The 22,913-nt window shown below is 39.7% G+C and overlaps 1 protein-coding gene across 3 annotated transcripts in view; it reads right to left on the bottom strand.

Annotated features, from left to right (window-relative positions):
• LOC117412442 (plastin-3) overlaps window positions 1-18,096 on the bottom strand; it is a 66,940-nt gene extending 48,844 nt beyond the window's left edge. For 2 of the 3 annotated variants that reach the window (XM_034020884.3, XM_034020882.3), the window contains exon 1: window positions 17,966-18,096. The gene's annotated coding sequence lies outside the window, so the exon portion shown is untranslated. Of the gene's footprint in view, window positions 1-17,886 lie in introns of all 3 variants that reach the window. The other variant, XM_058989003.1, reaches the window with a different exon arrangement.
• Window positions 18,097-22,913: the final 4,817 nt, after the last annotated feature.

Below are 22,913 nucleotides of genomic sequence, written 5' to 3' on the forward strand. Positions count from 1 at the left end.
TATAAATTACAGTTTCACACCCTTGGTGGTTGTTTCTAAACCCACTTCAAATATGCGTTAAAAAAAAAAAAAACAGCATTTTCAGATATAGCACCCATGTTAAAAAAGGACATTGGTTAGTAACAGGGGTAGAAATTAGACTCATTGCATAGCAGCTGGATCCATTCCTGGTTTTATGAGTTTAACAAGACACCCCTGAGTTTGTTACCTTATACACTGTGGCTAATCAAGAACATATTAAAACCTGGAATGGGTGAAACTGCTACAGTATGCAATAGAAGTCTTCCATGTAGGAAGTCTAGCAAAATAATAAAATACAGGAAGAAATAGCAACCGAGAATTTTACAAAAAACATTATCATTAGTGTCATTAAACCGGTGAGAAATCGTCGTCTCCAGCTAAGAGAACACCCCTCAGGAAGCAGGCAAAGTGTTCTCTTAGCTGAAGTATTCTTTTAGATGAAGTTGACCATCAGACACAATATGAATCAATAAATAAATACATATTTATTTATTACTTGTCATGACGCACATGCATCAACATGAATAGAATAGAATAAGTAAGAGAAAAGCAACAGGCAAGTGTATGTTAATAAACTATAATAATAAAGTAAAAGACAAACTAATGTTAATAAACTGTCAAACTAAATTAACACAGCACCCCTACACACGTTAAATGCAGCAGCAGGTCTAGATTAATTATGAATACCTGTACAGGAGCAATATTCAAGACACGCACAAAATGATTTAACAGAATGGTGAAGCAACTCACCAGAACGGGAAACACCAAATTGCTCAGCGACTTGTGTCTGATTAACGTTTTTTTCGAGCGCTCGAACAGTTTCCAACTTTTTGTAAGAAGAGAAACAGCAGTGCATTTCGCTGTTTGTTTACATGCCATTTTGTAGCGATGAGGTGCCCTCGTGGAACTCAGAATACAAAACGAGGCAATGACATGACGGTGGTTCTGGAAATATTTAATAAACCAATCAGTGTGCCTCAAGACACTCTCGCGATGACAAGTTACATTTGAAAAAGATTGAAAAACCATTTGAATTTCAGTTTGATAATGAGGAGTTCACATTATCAGTTGTGAACGAATCGCTTGTTCCTGTTCCTTTAGGAGGAGCATTTACAACAGAGAAATCCGTTTCACGACAAGGGTGTTCTCTTAGGCAAAGTGTTCTCTTAGGAGGTGCTCCCATACACAGAGACTACTGCATTCTAAAAACGTACTTCATACAGAATATGGTTCCTTTAAGTTCAGGTGTCAAACTCATAGGAAATCCTGAAACTGCATTGAGAGAGTATTACCTGAACACATTCTACATGAATAGTGGAACCTCTGTGAAAAAGCTGTTGACAGGGTTTCATTATAGTTTGTTCCACTGGAGATTGTGTGCAATCTCAAAATCAAGCACAGGTCCTCCAATACCATGCTAGCTATTTAAATGACATAATTGCAATTTACCCGAGACTACTGAGACAAACCACAGCTGCATGGAACTGTATATATCTGTTCTTTGCTGTATTTTACAGTCTCTTCTTAAGACTGGCATACACAGAAATAAAAGCTGTGATAAGGCAACAAGTGTTTGAAACATGCAATGTAGAGCAACCGGCTGGTGTGCCCCTCCCTGTTTGAAACTGAACCCCACAAGCTGCTGCCAGACCAGCGTCCACTCCAGCCAGCTGGACTGCACGACTTGTGCTTGGCTTCGAATACCAGCGAAGAGCAGCCGCAAGGCATTAGCATTTACATGAAGCGGCAACTTCGTCCAGTCTCTCAGTAAACAGTGGATTAACCTTCCAGAGTCATTCAAATAGGTCAGGCACCCAACTCCAGTCAGTGCGCACAACACGGGAAGACAGCCAACACATTTCACATCCATCACATTCAGGATTGTAACAAAAATAAAATACATAAATAACTACTCCCCCAGGAGAGAGTCGGCTTGGCCTAGTACATCATATGGATTATAAATAAAGCACAGCTACACACGGCCATACTGTCTTTGTTTAAACTTATTTCAAACCAATGACTAAAGTAGATAACATGTTTAATCTAATCAGACCTTTAATTAAAGCCTAGCTGGCATGTTTTACCAGGCGACTAAATTCCTAATTCCCATATCAGCTATCCAAATGAATCATGCTTGCTTGGCAGACTTAGCAAAAATGTAATAAAACAAATAGCCGATTATCCCTGGTCACCTACATCCTCTAGTTTAAACCATCATTAGGGTGTCAATCTGCCAGGGAACAGAGGCGTCTGACCTACAGTACATGTATAATTAGTGAAAGGCTAGTTTGGCTACAGAAATCTTTACACTTTAACCCTGTACTCCCTTGGTATCCTCTCATACCTATTTAATGCCTATGTTCTCAATGGGTTAATTTACATGAGTGTTTGCTTTTTCTCATGAAATAAAACGTGGACATGGTACCTTTTTGCATTTACATGTAAAGTCTCTCATTTTCCTGGAAACACCCACTTTTCCCAGAATGCAATGCGAATGAAGGAAAGGGGGTGGGGCATATTTAAATTAGCGACGTGTAAGGCCCAGTTTGACTCTCGTGCTGTTTACTGTGAAAGTCCCCAAAATACTGTTTACATGAGCAGAGAACAGTTTCACGAGAGAGAATCCACGTGTCATCGTGTTTTACGAACATGGTTATTAAAGATCTGATTTGCTAATGATGTGCCCGTTTTTTTAATAGTTTGTTTTAGTGTTGTCGCCCGCACTGCTGTTCACACATCATCTGTGGGGTGGGGGTTTATCTTCATTAATAATAAACTGAGCCAAATCCAAGTGGTGGTTGAGCAGGCGTTTGGGCTATTGAAAGCGAGGTGGCGGATACTACTGAAGCATACTGAAGTGAACCACAAGTTTGTTCCCTAAATTATTACTGCCTGCTGTATCCTGCACAATCTTTGTCAGGACCGTAAGGAGGTGTTCAGGCATCAGTGGCTGCTGACGGTGAGCGAAGCAGAGGAACAGCTACCTCAACCAGCCAGCAAGAATTGCACAACAGCGATATGAAGAGGGTCCTGCTATTAGAGATGCACGGCTATATTTCTGTAACTCGATGGTGTACTTTTATTTTCTATCACATTTGGGTTTCAATAGCTTATTTTTGTATCTCTTTATACCAAGTATAGCATCCTTATCTGTGCTGTACTTGTATGACTGCTTCTGCTAAATCAAGTATTGGAATATTAAGTAGTATTGTTGAGTCTCAAGAAATAAGTCATTAAAATTCCACACCACATTTTATTTTGAGAGTGGGTTAAACAAGTTTCGTGTTGTGCCTTGTATCAAGCTGCCTTATCCTATCCTCTTCCCTTATTATGAATATTAACACAGAGTCTTTTCATCGCTCCAACGGACGGAAGTGGAGGGTGGACACGGGTTTTGTTCAGACATAACTCAGAGAAATTGCAAGGCAGTATAGTTATACACATTTAAACACAGTACTTAGTAGTACTTTACAATAAAGATGTTTTGACAGTTGTTTGGAAAGCTATTTGCAAGTGTATTCTGAAGTACTATACAGTAGCTGTAACCACCTGAATTAACAAGCCCACGATGCAGTTTATCAAACACTTTTAGTAATAATTTTAAACAGAAACTTGGTAAATACAATCTGTATGGTACTTTACAAAAACATTTAGATCTGTGTATGATTAGCATTATGCAAAGTTTTAGGGAAGACAACGAAAAAAGTGGGGTTATCTGCAACATCAATCTGATAAGGGAGTTACTGCAAACAAAAAATGTACTTTCCTGCTGCCATCTTTGTACCATGGTAACTTACATATTCCCAGGTGGCTTCAGGTGAGGCACTTGAGTGAGCCAATTCACATTTTCATGAGAATCTCGTGTTTTCATGTGTAAGTGCGTTGATTTCACGAGCATTTCCTTGATTCTCACGGGTAAATGAGACTTTCCCATTAAAATAGTGCAACCGTTTTAGGGGCATTTTCACGAGCTTTCCCTGCCAGCATGGCCACGCACGGCCAATTCACGGGAGACAAACCACTCATGTAAACTGGCCCAATGTCAAATACATTGTACACTGGGCAGCAAAGGGTTGACTTAGAAGAACATGAGACATGACTGCTTAGCCTGGGCCAGCATTTCCACTGAACAGAACTGAAAAAACTGCACACGTCTTCATAGTCACTGTAGTTAACACTGCAAATAACAGACACTGATTGAGAACACACACACACACACACACAACACGAATGGATATTAAACTACTAAGACATGAGCTGTAAAAATGGTGCAGCCCTTTACTGCAGCACTTTGTGACTGTACTGTGGAGGCTGTGTGGTCCAGTGATTAAAGAAATGGGCTTGTAACCAGGAGGTCCCCGGTTCAAATCCCACCTCAGTCACTGGCTCATTGTGTGACCGTGAGCAAGTCACTTAACCTCCTTGTGCTCCGTCTTTCGGGTAAGACGTAATTGTAAGTGACTCTGCAGCTGATGCATAGTTCACACACCCTAGTCTCTGTAAGTCGCCTTGGGTAAAGGCGTCTGCTAAATAAACAAATAATAATAATAATATTGTGAAGTGCTTTGATCTATGCCAGGTATTTACTCTGAACTCACTGTGCCCACACTATGCAACAAGCGAAGGGGTGTAGGAGTGTCTGATCACAGTCCTGGAGGGTCATTCCATTTCACTGATCACGCATTACACAAGAGTGTTTTCAGAAATGTCCTCATTTCTTACCATTGTCAACAACGCAACTGCTAAAAATAACCAGCCCCAGTTATTGTTAAATAATGAACTCATGCCTTGCTCCATCAGTTAAACTGCTCTGCTGTGATTATCACATGACTCTTGCCCAGGAAGTGGAACTGGAGTCTCTCCAGCCACCACAATAAAGGCACCACAAGCATGACATCAGCTTCCTCTGCACAGCGATAAGAGAATTGGACTAAAACACTCCAGCACAGCCACTGTAGTCCTTCCTCTCAATGTCCCTCACCACCTTACAAAAAACAAACAGCATGTATTGCCATTGTTGCATAGGACCCACTGTCCTGCGAGAAACACAAAAACATTCAAGTGAATGGGATTTTAGAATACTGTAGTATGTGTTACAAGCGACTGATGAAGAAAATGTAGCGCTCACTCGTTGAAGGTATTTCAATAGAAAACTTGGTTCACAGCATTCTACTTCAAATGTGTGCACCCAATAAGTAGACGTGATCATGCACCAGGGTCCAGGTGCTATATTTATGAGGTTTTACAGTATTGAAATTTGCACAACCAAACAGTAGGCATGTTTGCAAATATCTACTTGTGACTGGGTAGATAGAAAAGGTCACCTCCCACCAGCAGGGGGAGCAGGGGGGACCTGTCCATCCAGCAGGCTCTGGCAACTATGGGGTTAACATTCTGTAGGCGTCGGCCTGCTAGGAGGCTGGTGGAGGGGAGCGAGGTACACCTGGTTCCAAGCCCAGGTAATCGGGTATGGGGCGGAGCCAAGGTGTACAAAAGGGGCAGCCTCTCCACCGGTTGGGACAGTGTTCCTGGGACAGAGGAGAGAGGAGAGAGGAGAGAGGAGAGAGCATGTGGAGCCTTAACTTTTCGGTGTGATTTTTGTTGTCAGACTAAGCAGAGCTGTTTCCTGCCTTACGGCTGCCAACGACTGGTCAAGCACGGGACTGTGGTATTAAAAGAACCAGGACTTACTTATTATACGCTCCTCTCAGGACCTGTCAATTGTAAATAGTGTGTTTTAAAGTGATGGCACCTTTTCTTTGAAACCTGACTCTCCGTGTGTCATTCTGAGGCCTCCCACACTACTGTATTTACTGTCTGGAGCGTGGACACACCACTAGGGTTTCTATTTCACTTCTGGTTTGCGGAGTCATACTGTGAAGCCCAGTAAATAACACATTATACTGTGCTTCTAGCACTGCTCCTTTTTTAAACCTGTTTCAACAAGGGCAAAGAAGCACAGGTCCAGCTAAAAAGGCATGACAGTACTGCAAGTTCAGTCTGGTTCAATCAAGGAGGATATGGAAGTACAGGTTCAAGGACTGATTACCTACAATAAGCAGAACGAACCACAGCTACTGGATGTGGGTTTATTGCTAATATACAGTATGTCTGTTGCCATTTAAACTGTATTTTGATTTGTTTAAATGATGGGAGATTAGTTACTTGGACCACTCCATTAGAATCAGAATCGTTACCAATGGAGATATACTGTAGCATGAAGACATTCTCCTAGCATGGCTTCAATAATCTTCTGTTTCTTTTCTTAGCACTTCTTTTACACTGGAATTGGATTGCGAAACCGGTGTATGGGATGGTGATTTTTACACTGCTGCAGGGTACAGGAAACTGGAATATATTCTATAGAGTTGGGAAACAAGTTAAAAAATAAAACAACAAGATAAACATTTGACAAAGTACGTGTTTCCATAAACACAGCTCATGAGCTGCAAGAACAGGGATAAAACGGAAGACATAATCATGGTTCCCCAATACAATTAGGACACATTGCAGAACCTGCTCTTTGTTAAATGCAGCGCACGTCAGTTTGTTTAAAGCAAACTGAGTTTTTTGAGGTGTGGCCGCCCAATTTAATAGAGAACACTCTAAAATCAACAGAATACATGATATTGCCTGTCACGCCTGACTTCCAGGCATCACAGGCAATGGTTTTTGCAATGCATTTTAGCATAAGAAAACAGAAACTTAAAAAAGGTTACTGATAACCTTGGTGCCCAGTATATAGGCTATAAATAAGGTATTGACTTTCTCGTAACTAAATACTTATGCTTACTGACAAAAGAAAACACCACTCCTCCTGAGGGAGCAAGCCCAGTGACAGAGGGAGGAGGAGACCTTGAGAAACACCGCTCCGCCTGGGGGGGAGCATGCCCAATGACTGAGGGAGGAGGAAACGCTTTGGCTCAAAACAGGCAGCAGAACAATGTGACCTAGGCTGCAGGCTGCAGGCCGCAGGCCACACCCAGGGTTTATTTTTTCAGCATATGGCATTTTTTAATAAAGCACCAAATTATTCAGTGTATGAAAGTCAATTACATGTTGGCTTCCACTCAACAAATTGATTGAGCTGCAACGGATTCCTCTGATATTCTGCAAATCCACAATGATTGCTTTACACTATCTGAACAGGCTGCATCGTGCAGCATTCCCACCAGCAGCGGCGTTTTAAGGACAGTAATGTTTGTGGCAGTCACTGTCATGCAAGGCTTCCGTACCCAACCACTGCAAGGAAAAGAAACATCTTTGTGCTCCTAGCATATGGTTAAATGCAGTGCAGAACTGAACTGTGTAATCAGCGCACTGCTGGACAGATGCTGTTGAAACCTGTTCCTCCACATCCAGGCCATGGCATGCAGCACATGTGAATAAAATGAACAGGACACAGCTGTACCGGCACACCTCATCCTCAATGGCTGGGACAGTGCATCAGGTCACTGTGCCTATCGAAACTGCAGCCTGCACAGCCTTTAATTTATATTAATATAGTGAAGTCTGAGCAGACAGCCCTGCCCCCAGAGGTCTGACTCCCAATTTAATCATCAACTAGCTCTTGCTGCAATACATTACTGCAGTTAGTTTTGTTGACCTTTTTTCAGGAAAGCAATACATCAACAGTTGGAAAACACTGATCTGTTTTGAATTCTCTTCATTTGTTGTATTACTGCATTGTTTTTAAGCCTGACAGGATCAAAGGGACGGTAGCCATTTCCAACTTGGCTCCTTTCTTGGAAGCAAGTGCAATGCTACACATTTCTGTGGCTTTGCAACTCAGACACAATGTCTGCTTTTAGAGTAGCTTTCTAATCACCAAGTTCAACCCCTGTGGGATGAAGTAACCACAATATAAAAAAGCGCATGCCAGCATCCATTATTTGTATTTCTCCTGCTGAATTAACTGCACTTGTTCAGTGTGCACTCAAAATGAACGGATCAACACGGTTTAAACATGGCAGACGTGCTCACAGCCAGACACCCCAAAATCCCCCTCCAGAGTCTACAGGAGATATCTGCACTCCAGCACTCATCTGCGGGTGTGGCAGTGTTTGCACTCCAGCACTCATCTGCGGGTGTGGCAGCGTTTGCACTCCAGCACTCATCTGCGGGTGTGGCAGCGTTTGCACTCCAGCACTCATCTGCAAGTGTGGCAGTGTTTGCACTCCAGCACTCATCTGCGAGTGTGGCAGTGTTCTTCATGGTGCTACTGTACTTCACACATGATGCAGCTGTGCCCCAGGAAAGAGAAGCAGTGCAGGCACATACAGAGGCTCCCCATCATGTTGTCATTATTAGAAAAGCAACATCAGATTACACCCAATCGCAAGCCAAACGATCAAGCAGGCTAGAATAAAGATTTAGAGAGGAAGTCATGGTGTTCACCAAGGGTGACAGACAGAAAGACTGATCGGTGCACATTTCAAATGAGGACCCTAAAAACTAATAACAGAATTGTGAAAAGAAACACAGATATTTTAAAGCTTTTGTTAATGGAAAAACGAACCATTAATGTTGCAAAACTTTAACTAAATAATTCAGTGTGTTGATTCAATGGCCCCTATGTATAAATAGCTTTGTTGTAACATTTCCAGTTTGTTTTTCCTCCTTATTAAAAAAAAAAAAATGGTACAGATTCTACAGAGGAGTAAACACTCAATGAATTCAGACCCATTACTGTCTATTCCTCCTTATATGCTGTTTTGTGATGAAATGAAGACTGAAGTCTACAGAGCACAGATAGAACTGTTGTGGCATTGGCAACACATGCCTTCCCATGCCTCAACCTTTAAGGGTTGCTGTTACTGTTCATTTAACCACAAGGGGCTGGCCTGAGACATACGATCACAAACAGAACTCCACAGAATATCAGCAGTCCTGAGCCACAACTGTCCTGCGATCACTTCCCCGGGACCAGCTCATGAACCTTTTCGACTGCTGCACCTCATAAATTAACTTTTACCTAACAGAATCAATGTGATGCTTTACCTGCAGAGGAAAGCACAGGACCTTTAGAAGCTTCTGAGCCAGGCTGCATCCACACTGGAGAGAGCGACGTGAACAAAGTCACCGAACGTCAATCCACACCAGACGCGATTTGGAAAGGATCCAAAAGACGAAATAAATACATAACCCCACCCATGCATTCCTATTGGACATACTAGAGATGGGCTGATCCATTACAAAACAGGTCTTGTTTTGATAAAAGGTTACCACCGTGACCTCCAGCAACTTGTAAAATCTATAGATCAGAGTTATTGAACATTCCTATATATCCAACAGTTTTATTGTTATCATATATTAGTAGTAATTGTACAGTTGTACTCATAGTAGTATTATTTTTTTCTTCGTGGTACCAGTAGTAGTACTGCAGTCTGATTTGATGCCCGGTACATCTCCAGCTGTCAGCAGACAGCTGGACAATAGTAGTATAGTTGAACTGATATTTTCAACAAAATTATTTTATTGTTATACATTTGTGTTTCTTTACAAATTCCTTCTTTGATCCTTTGTTTATTAACTAAGTATTTTAAAGTACATTATTATTATTACGTTGTTGTTAAGCACTACATAATCACCATCTTCATTATTATTAGAATAATCTGTGTTATGATGCTCAGGTCACCACTTACCTTGTATTATTATTTAGTTTTTCCTTTTAAAACAGTCCGGTGAACTTTACAGAAAATGCTTTATAAATATGGCTCATAATCTTGATGTATGTATGAGCTTGGTAATGTTGGGACATGTCACATAGAAGACAAACGTGTTGTTGGCTTTGTTTTACAACGTATAGAACAGCAGGACCTCGATAATATTTTTCTTTGTTTGGTGAATCTCCACAAAACTTTGCTTTATGCGTATGTAAAGACCTTCTTGTCATAGATTTGTGCCAGAGAACAATTTAGTGAACAAAACGTTATTTAGAATTACTAATACACACACACACACACCTTATGAGTTCCACATCATGTAGGACCCGAATTACCTTGGCAATCGCAGACAACGTGTCAGAAATATAAAAAGATTTTATTTAAGAATAAAAAGGGTGCACAACTAATCTAATATTACAGAAAGGAAAAAACGACGAGAAAACATTAACTTGAAACTTTCTTAAAACAAGTTTAAACACTGTATATTACATCCAGCAATAACCTGATTTGACTGTACTGTCTGCTACATATGTAACAGGGCCAAACTTTGCTGTACAGAAATTCGTCATCGAAAGGAGTGTGCTAAAAAGACAAGCTGTTGAATAATGGCGACTGTAAGCGAAGGTTGTGTAAACGAACTGTCAAAGCTGTTGTTTCATAGGATGAAGAAGAAATTCCAGCTCTCCTCAACATTTTGGTGCAAAACCACACATTCAGAGCAGCTGTCAGGCACAGTTAGAAATGAAGAAGTGTTTGACAAAATCTTCGGTCACCTATACCTGACAATTACACTGGAACGCAGACAGCCATCTTTAACTACACCTTGCCCAGACCGGCCAGCTCAGCTACATGGGAAAAGGCAATGGAAACGAGGCATGAATGTTTGCTCTAGTTTCTTCAGAATATGAACTAAACTATGCTTGCATTGTTTACTTCCAAGTGGTGTTACCTTGTAAGTTTGTTTTCTATGTGCAAAAGGACCAGGTCCAGCTGTTGTTCACATTGAGGTTTAGCAAGCAAACCAGACTCTGTGCGTTTGGCAAACGGACCGGGACCGCCTCTTTAGGTGGACTCGGTACGGTTCGTTTTCCAAGCAGACTTTGTTGTTCTCACTTCACACCAAACGTACCGAACTGTAGCGAGTGCGGACCAAGCCCTCTAAACGTTTATTGTTTTAAAAAAAACAATAAACAAATAAAATATACATAAAATGAATCAGTTTTATATTATACCCCTTTTACTATCACAATTTTTCAAAAACCACTCACCATGCACCATAGGTTCTATGAGAAATTGCCTCTCTCAATATCATCTCACAAACCCGCTTATTGTCAAGGTTTGTGGAGCCTGTCAAATGCTGCGTGGCCAGGCTTCACTAAGTAACCACAGAACAGAATTAATTTTCAATGCAACTACAACCAACAATCATCTCGGCTGACAAGTTGACATTTTGTGCAGCCTGTCAAATGCTATGTGGGCGGGTCTTAACGGGATACAGTTCAGTTACAAAACACCAACGTCGCCACAGTTTTCTTCTTTAACAGTCAGTCTTATACAAACGCACAAAACAAAACAACAAAGTGCAGCACCTAATTCACAGCTCATCAGTCGACAATTCATGCCTTTTTTAGATAATGACACAAAGGACTGTATTCTGATCACAGTGCAAATGTGAGTTGAAGCACAAACGGGGTTTGCACCCGATTCTGTGGCGCAAAAATGGGGCGGAGACGTAAAAATAAACCCCACTGCGCTGACATGGTATTCTGAAGACATGTCCTGCGCAGTTACATAGTGCCTGCTCCATCACCACATGCCAGCGTAAATATCGGGGTGTGGTATCATTAACATATTCACCAAAGTGATTCTGATAGGGGACCCAAATAGACAACTTAGCACTGCGTTAAGACCCGCTGAAACCAGGTTTATTTAGGGGTGCAATCATGAACTTCAACAATTGAACAAACTATAAAAAGCAAAGTAGTCCTAAGGAGCAACTGCGGGCACTTGGACTGACATAGAAATTGGAAATCAAAGAAAGAAAAGTAAAAGAAAAGAACCTAAGATGAAAAAACGACAAAACGTAAGAAACTAATAATATTATTTGTAAATTATTAATAAACAAATATATGAATTGAAAAACATCCTATTTTGCAGATACAGTGGAGTACTACATTTATTTTCATAGCAATTATTAAAAGTGAAAATATTTCCGTACAGTATATGGAGAGCAGCATAACAGGAGCGCCACTTCTGTATCTGTGTGTCTGTCCTTTCACTGATTACTGCTAGTGCTGTGTGTGTGTGCGTGTATCATGTGCCGCTTTAAATTAGTTAACTGCTGTGTAAACTTAACACAATGTATTTGCTTTGTTTCCGTGATTGAAATGAGTCACTACTATCAGCAGACCTGAAACAAGATAACGGTTTCTCTGCCTGAATGCATGAGCACCTTATAACTAATTAGAAAATGGATCAGAGATTTCCTCTAACCTGATTGGTCAATACGAGGGCTTAAATCTCTGATGAAGGACCTCAAACTGTTTAATCACTGTTCCAAATCAATCCGTCTGAAAATACATAAATACAGTATTCGTGTATTTTACCTTTTGCCTGCTTGTTGAAAGTCTCCATGCTTGTAGTGCACACGCCCTCTGAATGTTGTCTGTCAATGTAAAATATTCTGCTTCCTCGCTGTCCTATCTATTTCTTTAAATTTAGTATAGCAAATAAAGATAAAAAAAAAAAAAATTTAAAAATCGAAAGTGTTAACCACAATACTATAGCAACTAGCCTCCATTTTGAATGACGAGTTGAAATCAAACACCTGCACGCAGTCTGATTAGTTTCAGCAATTTTATTTAAGCATATCACAGTAACAACACAGGCACGTCGCATCTCTCCTAAAGCCAGGAGAAGGAGGCTTTGACTTTATGAACACACACTGTGAACAAGTACAAACAGCACGATCAGGATTAACACATACTGCAGAAAACTAGATTATTTTTAATTACTAAAACTTTTTATTTGATTTATTTTGCTAATGAATGTTAGGACCCAACGGAATCTTAAAATACTGAAACATACACAAATGCACGAACATGCACTCAAATGCAAAAAAAAAAAAAAAGTTAGCTGTACTTTTATTTTTTACATGATCTTTTCACAAACAGGGGGGGATTCAATGAGATTTAAAGCCCTGGTTCTATTGAAACTCCAGTACATTACAAGAGTAAAGCCCTGGTTCTATTGAAACTCTAGTACATTACAAGAGTAAAGCCCTGGTTCTATTGAAACTCTAGTACATTACAAGAGTAAAGCCCTGGTTCTATTGAAGCTCTAGAACATTACAAGAGTAAAGCCCTGGTTCTATTGAAGCCCTGGTTCTATTGGAGCTCTAGAACATTACAAGAGTAAAGTCCTGGTTCTATTTAAGCTCTAGAACATTACAAGAGTAAAGCCCTGGTTCTATTGAAGCTCTAGAACGTTACAAGAGTAAAGCCCTGGTTCTATTGAAGCTCAGTACATTACAAGCTCAGGGAACGTGATGTAGCACTTCGTCCCGCTAGAAAATTAATCAGTTGCTGCTACTGGTAGACAGATCAGGGAGGGTAGTAAGTATTTTACACTTTACATGTAGTAATGTCAATGCTATGAAATATTGTACCTCGTATAATTATTATAAATAATACATGATTGCTATATTAATAGAAGAGGTAGAGGCACGTAGGGCAATCTCCTGTGTCGTGAAGCGTGGTTTACGTATTCTCTCGGCGAGTGATCTACCACTTGCTGTTCTGACTTGCACTGGTTGTTCTTGCTCTGTGCTGCTGCCGCTCTACATGATCGTCACTTCTACATTCAAAACTGAGCCTTGCGGTGACGCAAGCGCATTCTGTCTCTCAAAGGGATTGTTGCCTGGCCCTGATTGAATAGCAGATTCCCCAACCTACTCAGCTTTGATTGGCTGGGCGCTGTCAGTGCGCCACTAAACGCACTTGCGCTGGGTTTTTATTTTGATCAGAATCGCACTGTTGGAGAAGCCACGCCCTACGGGGCGGACGCGTTTGACTTTAACCACTGCGTCTGCGATTGCACTCGTTTCATCAGAATCAAGCCCAAACTGTTTCGTTCCAGTTAATGATACAAAACGTAGAATAAGTATTTGTCCTGTAGTAAACTATATGCATGTGTTTAAATGTAATGAATGACTAAACGTACAGTATGAAAACACTGCTCTTTAATTCACTGTTAGTTTTCATTCTTTTTTCTCGCACTCGTAATGTACTGTCATAGGCAAAAGTGAAACCCGCTTTATATCATGACCCACTTTATATCACAAATTATACCTGCACGGCAATCCTGATATAAAACCAGTAGGGCTGTGTCCGAAGGTTCGAAGGTTTGTTCCCTAAACAGGGATTGTTTTAAACCTTCGAAGGTTCGTCAGACGGGTTCACACAGTGTATAGTTTTTTTTTGTTTTTCTTACTTTCTTCCTATTAACAGAAACTGTTTGATAATGTGTGAATACTATAAAATCACACTTTAAATGTCACTCACATGCAAAATGTGATCTTTTAATTTGTATAATGCATATTACGTAAACAAAAGTTGTTAATAAAATCTGTTACCACATCATTATACATTACGTACAACTGGAGCAGGGTATAGTATCCAAAGCAGTGGGCTCGTACCTCTAGTGGCTGTATTACTTGAGTTAAATAAGTCATGAATACCTAGTGTACAAGACAGTGTAAGAGAAGTGCTGTGGTAGAATATGTACTGAATACCTACAAGACAGTGTGAGAGAAGTGCTGTGGTAGAATATGTACTGAATACCTACAAGACAGTGTGAGAGAAGTGCTGTGGTAGAATATGTACTGAATATCTACAAGACAGTGTGAGAGAAGTGCCATGGTAGAATATGTTTGAAACATACAAAATATACGCTAACACTAATAATTTTAATTTCGAAAATCAAGCACCGTCCGCCCCTCCCCGCTCCAGCTTGTGTTATCCAGAGGCAAACCTTTAATTTCTTCATTCTCCATCTCGACAGCAAAGCATTGTATAGCGTAAGCTGTATTGAAAGAAATGTCTCGAAACCCTTCTGCTGTTTGGGATTTTTTTTGTTAAATGCCCAGACAACCCAAAAAAAGTTGACTGCAAACTGTGCAAGCGACTCGTAACATAGAGGCATAACCATGGGGTCTCTGGGGTCACTTGACAAGCGTAAGTTTATATTATTATTAGTATTATTAATATTTTTAGTAGTAGTAAAATGTGACTGATAACCTGCTTGGAACAGTGACTGTTGAATAAAGCTTTGTCCGCTGCAGTTGGTGCAATGCAAGCTTACTGTATAGATCGCAAGCAGGCTCAATTACGTGTAAATAAACAACATGTATTTTTATTTAAATTATAAAAACATGATTACTGTTCTATATAACATATTTTTAAACTACATGTGAATGTTTTATTCCATTTATATGGATTATCTGTAAAATAATAGGATTTTCAATCAAATATAAACAAGTAGCAATGGTGACATCACCAATAAATTATGCAAATGAGTACCATCAAAGGTTCGATCCTTGAAGGTCAAAATGTACCCTTCGTTGCAGCCCTAAAAGCCAGTGACCTGTACACTCTTGAGTCAGTATAATAATGCTACAAGGTTAAACCAAGGTTCATTAAACGGTGACAACAACATTACTGGAATGCTTGTATTTTTGCAAGAAGGTTTAATTAAACAAAATGTATATTTGGGTCATTCCATGCCAACTCGACCAGAGCCGTTGCCCGACTGTCTCAGATTTTGCTAGAAAAATTCACCTGGGGTTTTTGGGCCCGTTGAGGTGAGAAATGCCTTCCCCCCCCCCCCCCTTCGAGCTGTGACCTAAAGTGAAAAATCACCCTGGGCTCAACTTACACGCTACCATCATGTGTAGCACCTCGTTCGACTAGTTATGAACAGGGCTTTCAGGAAAAAAATCCCAGGAGCACCTAACTTTTGGCAAGTTGCCAGACGAAGGGTAAGTGACGAGTTTTATTCAAACTTCAGCCCAACCCTTTACCCTGTAGGGGATGCAGGTCCTAAAATGTTAGTATTGCTTTAAGAACCTTAGGGACCACTCTTCCAAATTTTGTGAAACCCTTTTGTTTTCAAGTCGTCCCCCCCTCCCCCACTGGTCATTAACCATCTCTGAAATTTGAATTTTTGGTATTTCTACCAAGTTTAGGCCAAAATAACTCATGAGGGGGGCTCACAAAAAAATCACCCAAAGATATTTTTGGGTAGATGTTGGAGAGAGGGTGTTAATGACCAGAGAGCCAATCGAAAAAGAAATGAGAAACAATGCTGAGACTAGCATACCACAAAGTATTTCACATGCTATCAGGTTTTATTTAAATTTATTACTGATATAGTGTAATAAACTGCAGTATCGGCAGTGAATCTAGATAAAGGACTGTTTTTATGGATATTGCTTTAATAAACAATCACAGTAGAAAGCTATAACAACCTAAGACAATACAGGAGATACAATAATGTGGAGTAAATGGACTGATTAGGCCTGTATGCACACGGAATCCATGTTCTTGTATCCATTCCTTATTTGCATTTGCCAGGTCACATTCACGCTACAGCAGAAGATGAACAGATCTTACTGCGGACTGTAACTCCACTCAAACAGGTACACACAATAAAGCACTTCTCATGTGAAATGGTCACTCTTTGCACTACAGCCCCAACCTATTACTTTCTACAAGTTAGAGTTAGCTTTACTGACAGATTGCCAGGTGGGCGCTCACCTAGAATAAACCTCCTCATTAGTAAAACAGAAAACAGTAGCAAACTTTCCTAACAACTAAATGATTGCTCAGACATTTACTCTGCAGGATGGTCAATACTGCAATATCCTCCAGAATGACTTGCTTTCTGGTACAGTAATACGGGATGTGTGACTCAAGGTACAGCACATATAAGGGTACAACAATAAAGGTACACTATGTTTATTCCCTACTGAGTTTACAGAGAACACAAGGCAACACCCTTTACTAGTGGCAGCAGTGTGGAGTAGTGGTTAGGGCTCTGGACTCCGGTGGGGGACACTGCTGCTGTACTCTTGAGCAAGGTACTTTACCTAGATTGTTCCTTTAAAAACCCAACTGTATAAATTGATAATTGTATGTAAAAATAATGTGGTATCTTGTAACAATTCTAAGTCGCCCTGGATAAGCGTCTGCTAAGAAATAAATAATAAAACATACAGCCACCGGTACAGTATTACTACAGTAGGGAAAACATTTTTAATATGACCTCTAATAACCAACTCGCACAATCTCTGCAAACAGTACTTGTAATTGAAACACAACCAAGCACATTGCTATTCGATCAACACCGGCCGTTGAGTATGGAGGAAGCAGTCCAGGTATAGGAAACGAAGCGCGGCTGCTGCTCACTGAATACAGTAAATAGCACACATTATAGCTGGATGCGGAACAAATGAAATAAGTTCGCCTCGAATAATTCGCTACAAAGTTGAGCTATGACAAATGTTGAAACCATGCCGATACAGTACCAATTATATATATATATATATATATATATATATATATATATATATATATATATATAGTGCATTGCAACACTGTATCAGCTTTCTCAAACGCATTAGTTAGAAACACACACAGTGCAGCCCAAACACATTGCAGACTGCAGTACACTACTAGAGCTCAGAGTCCTTCCAGCGTTTTACTCAAACTACTACTGTCGCTGTATTTTATCAACTGTTTGAAGCCACGCTACTGAAAAAGTCACGATTGCCAGAAACACTGCCGCTTTCCTCATTTTAAATAAATGCATTACAGAGAGACATATTTCATATTGCAGGACCTAATACATAAGCATGGATTCAGTATATGCTACTGCTGACACGTTCTGATTGCTTCAATTTGATCCATTTCAACATGCTCGCTGAACTGAATACTGAACAGTCAGAAGGCAAGATTGGAGCGCATTCAAAATACTGTCTGTATATGCAACTAAATAACAGCTTGTAATCTTTTTAATTCAGAGTATTTCTTGATTTATTTACAGAAATCTGGCTATGCAGACCCTCTCTACTTTTACCACAAGAAGCGACGTGGAAAAACTTGTGATCCATAGAAAGCGAGATGAAGAATGCTGTACCTACCGTACCCCAACAACGATTCATTCCATGCTGCAATACACACCTCTTAATAATACTATCTAAGAAAAACTTGAAATCTTACTTTTTCCCCTTATATTCCGTTAACGTTCCACCTCCACCAGTAACTTCCTCTGTCTCCTACCAACAGAACACAAAACTAAAAAAAGAAAAAAAGAATGGGAATCTGTCCCGCCCACGCCTGCTTTCATTGGATAAAGCGCTTCATCTGTGTGCAGGAGTCTACAAAGTCATTTGATGATATCTGTGACGATCAAATCAGGAATCTCCAGTTTGGAAAAAGGAAACTGGATTTGAACTTCCTCCGTGGATTGCGTCACTTTTTGCTCTCATTTTTTGATGGCTGTGTTGTTCATATGTAAGTTACACCGTCGGTTCAAGTTTTTATTTGTTAAACATCTTTAAAGCGACATAACACAGTTCACAGCCAAATCAGAAAACAGATTGACCTCGTGGCGCCATTACCTTTGTCTGCTACCTGGTCAGTCTTTAGCCCCTAGTCCTGGATAGTTTCCAGACACAAGTTTAATTGTTCACAATGACGCACCTGGGAGTTAAGAATTCCATGCCTGAGGAAAGAGACCACAGCCCCTGTGTGATGCATGCAGATACGGGAACAATCAACATGCACCACAAGCTCAAATCTTGGGCTCATCTATAGTTGCTAAACAGGAGCACTGTATAGAAGTTAAGCATCGTTTTTGTTGTATTTGTTTGTTTTTACCATAAACTACTGTAATCTCCTTATCAAAGTCCTGGCATCAAATGCTTTAACAATCATGCAAAAAGACAATAAAAAGTGATAAGATAACAACAAACACACACAAAATCTATAAACAAGAGGACCTGCTGATAAGCATGTTGAGGCTTGGGAAAAAAATCACAATCTGGACAGGCCAGTACTTCCTCATGTATATTACCTTTAGACAATACAGAACAGCAGACAGCAAAACATCTGCACTGAATTACAGGCAGGACAGTCTCTCCAGTTATTATTATTATTATTATTATTATTATTATTATTATTATTATTATTATTATTATTATTATTCTTATCATTTAAAATAACATAGAAACGACAGCAGGCAAGTTGCAGTCTGCGGTGTAAATAAATCTTTACACAAGAGCAAAAAGCCAGTGGGTACTATCAATCAATGGGTACCAATCAGTCAGTGGGTACCATCAATCAATGGGTAATTGCATATCAATTAAAATATACATATGTACCATGTGCTGTTTCCTGTTATTGAGGTATTTCCTAAATAATCTTCAAACGTTTGTTGTACTTGAAGAACTATTTCTTTCCTGTAGCCTATTCCAGATGCAATGATCTCGGTTTGACATGTGGTATGAATATGATCCCATTGAGGGGTCATTGTCCTTCAAATAGCCAGAAAGGTCTGGAAAGATGGATTATGGTTCATGATAGTAGCATATAAATTCTTCTGAGCAGAGTATTAATAGCAAAGATGCTATCACTCTGGGGGTGAAGGGAGAGTTGATTTACACATTAATATGTACTTTAACTGATAATACTGGAATATCAGAAGTCACCGGTAATTTCAGCATAAAAGCTTAGCTGAGACAACATGCAATATGCTCTGCTCCATGAAAACAGAAGAATCAAGGCAATAATGTTTTCTTTTTTTTGGCATATGAACACATTCAGCTTTTCAATTCAATTCTCAAATCAACTTTAAGATGCACAACAAATGGATCGACTTACTCAGCAACATGTTATCGGATTGTGTTGGAGCAGGACATTAATAATGAATGTACAGCACGATCTATTTAGTACAGTATTAACTTCCAGATTAAGAACACTTAACTGTACAGTCATAAAGCATGCAAACCATACACAGTTCACACTTCATTCTGAGGCACACACAGGCTCACAAGCGTTCTTTTTAAACAGTTCATGTTTTTGCTTTGGAAGCCACACAAGAAATGTGGTCTGTAGCAGGACAAGCTACATACTGCAGAGTGGTTCTGAATGTAATGAACCAGCGCTGTCTCGGCTCAGGAAGCCCGTCACAAATCCAGGAAGGGCCTTGCCTTTTTACTGGATGTGCTTTATATCATTTGCAGTTTTTTACCATAAGCTGGCAAGATATTTTTAAACTAGACAGGGTCATGTTCTTTTGATTGTAGTATTGCTCAGCTTTTGCAGTTTATCCTTCAGTCTGCTTATGTCATTGGGAGGTTATGGAATGTATATTTACGTTGTTGTGTTCTGTCTGACCTTTGAAACATGATTGTAACTTTTACTGGTTGTTCCCTTTAGAAATCAAGTTTAAATACCAAGGCAGAATACAGACTTGCCTGTGATAGAAGTAGACCTTTCTGATGAGAGGATCAGGCACTGGATTATTTCAGATCTTTCATCCTGGCAAAAGGGGTTTTGCTTTGTAAGCTTCTCTAACTGGACATAACCACAAATGTCCGGAATACCCCTGTCCCTATTGCATCATGTTGAAACTATGCTACACCATGTTTATTCCATGGTTAAACCACAGACCATTAACATGGTCAGCACTGATTTCCATGAGTAGCCATTGCTGGACCATGCTTGCTACTTTATATGGAACCACAGTCAAACCATATTGAACTCATTTCCATTTTCATTATCAGACCATAAAGTAATCAGAACCAGTCACTGCCATACCATGAGAGGCCATGAAACAATCATGGTCAGAAAATGTCTGGGCATGGTCTATTGAAAGCGATTCAGAAATTGCTCATTATGTTGTGTCTTATACACTATACTGCATTGTTGCAATTCCTTGTCTATCATCATGGTTTTGATATTTTTATTCACAAGCAATTAAACACTGAGGTGCTGCTGATTCTTTTACCAATTTCCATATACATATTCAATCATGTATTTAATGTTTTAAAAAATGATCATAAAAGATAACACATCAACAGCTTGAAGAACTGATTAGAAAATACATGTAATTGTGGTAACTGGAACAGTGAAAGACCAAGATTGTATTGTAGTCATTATACATGACTTGGAAGCTTGGATGTAAACCTAGTGATTAGGTGATCTCTTTATTGATGTATAAAATACAGGGTAGAAGGAATGATGAATGCCAAGCACAAGTGAATAGGATTGTGTAGGAACACTGTAGTTAAAATAGAAATGCATTGTTAAGGTGTTGCGCTGTCTGAGAGATTATTGTCAAATGATATATTGGAAATACATTATTATTTATTCATTAGTAGACACCCTTATCCAGGGTGACTTACAATTGTTACAAGACATCACATAATTTTTTTACATACAATTACCCATTTATACAGTTGGGTTTTTACTGGAGTAATCTAGGTAAAGTACCTTGCTCAAGGGTACAGCAGCAGTGTCCCTCACCTGGGATTTAACCCACAACCCTCCGGTCAAGAGTCTAGAGCCCTAACCACTACTCCACACTGCTGTCTGTTAAAGTTGCATGCATCAGCTGCTTTTTAAGATAAGGTACGACGATGTATGGCGCTGCATTATTAAAATGGTATTTAGATCAGATCACCAAACATCCCCAGCTTGAGCGGGATTGTCCCGGTGTCCCAACATTTTTCCCAAAACCTTAAAAAAAATCCCGGTTTGCAACCTCCCCAGATAACAATCCTTATATAATTTACACAGACAATCAGCAATTATATTAAAATGTGGTTCCATGATTTATATTTTATCATCTTATCATTTACTATTACTCTAAATTGTTTTGTACATGATTATTTATTTTATTTATTTTTATCTGTAATAAAGATTGATTGATTGATTGATTGATGGAGGTGGCACGGTGGCGTAGTGGTTAGCTCTGCTGCCTCACAGCGCCAGGGTCCTGGGTTCGAATCAGGCCTAGGGTACTGCCTGTGGAGTTTGCATGTTCTCCCCGTGTTCATGTTGGTTTTCTCCAGGTACTCAGGTTTCTTCCCACAGTCCAAAGACATGCTGTCCAGGTTGATTAGTCACTCTAAATTGTCCTCTGTGTGAGTGTGTGTGTGGTGCCCTGCAATGGACTGGCGTCCCGTCCAGGGTGTAGTCTCGCCTTGTGCTCTGTGTATGCCGGGTTAGGCTCCAGCTCACTGTGACCCTGTAAAGGAGTAAGCGGTTAATGATAATGGATGGATGATTGATCTTGGAAGTGGAAGAACTGGAAACTTGCCATTGATTAAATACAAAAAATAACAAAGTCTTGATTGCAACGAGTGAAACCACCATATTAAAGGTTAATTGAGCAAAAACGTCACGGAAACAAGAGAAACAGACTTGCCAAAATGTAAACCTGTATTTTTAACAGTGATCTACGGAAAGAAGTCCTGTTTCATGTTGTAAAACACACCCAGAGTTTTAAGTAGATGGACTGTACATCTAGAATAATTCACAAGTTATATGATGAAACGATTTACTGTGCTCGCACCAAGACTGAAGCCACAGTGATTAACGCATTGGCTCTACTTGCAACAAAAGAACAGTGACCTAAAAGTCTACTGTTGTGAAAAGTACTGCGGTACGTAGAGTGTAAGTGTCTGTTTATAATGCATTAACCATGTCCTATACATGAGAAAAGTAATATGTTCCAGAGTTATTACATGACATTAAAAGTATGCACAATGATAAGGGAAAAATAGCAACACATAAGGTTATAACATATAGTCTAACCTGTAGCAACACATAGGGTTATAACATATAGTGTAAGCTGTAGCAACACATAGGGTTATAACATATAGTGTAAGCTGTAGCAACACATAGGGTCATATAGTGTAAGCTGTAGCAACACATAAGGTTATATAGTGTAAGCTGGCCACAGAGTGGAAGTAGTTGTGCAGCAGTCAGACTCAGAGGTTGTTGTTGTTGTTGTTTGTTGGTTTTAATGTAAAAACAGTAATAGTGATAAAAAGCACTATATTTAAATACACCCCCTATTTTTTTTATCTATGTCCAGGTTCTGAGCTCTGGAAACCTGGCCCCTCTATATTTAGAAACTGATATTAATATATACAGCTGG

This window comes from Acipenser ruthenus, chromosome 16, assembly GCF_902713425.1.
Source record: "Acipenser ruthenus chromosome 16, fAciRut3.2 maternal haplotype, whole genome shotgun sequence".
Classification (NCBI taxonomy): domain Eukaryota; kingdom Metazoa; phylum Chordata; class Actinopteri; order Acipenseriformes; family Acipenseridae; genus Acipenser; species Acipenser ruthenus.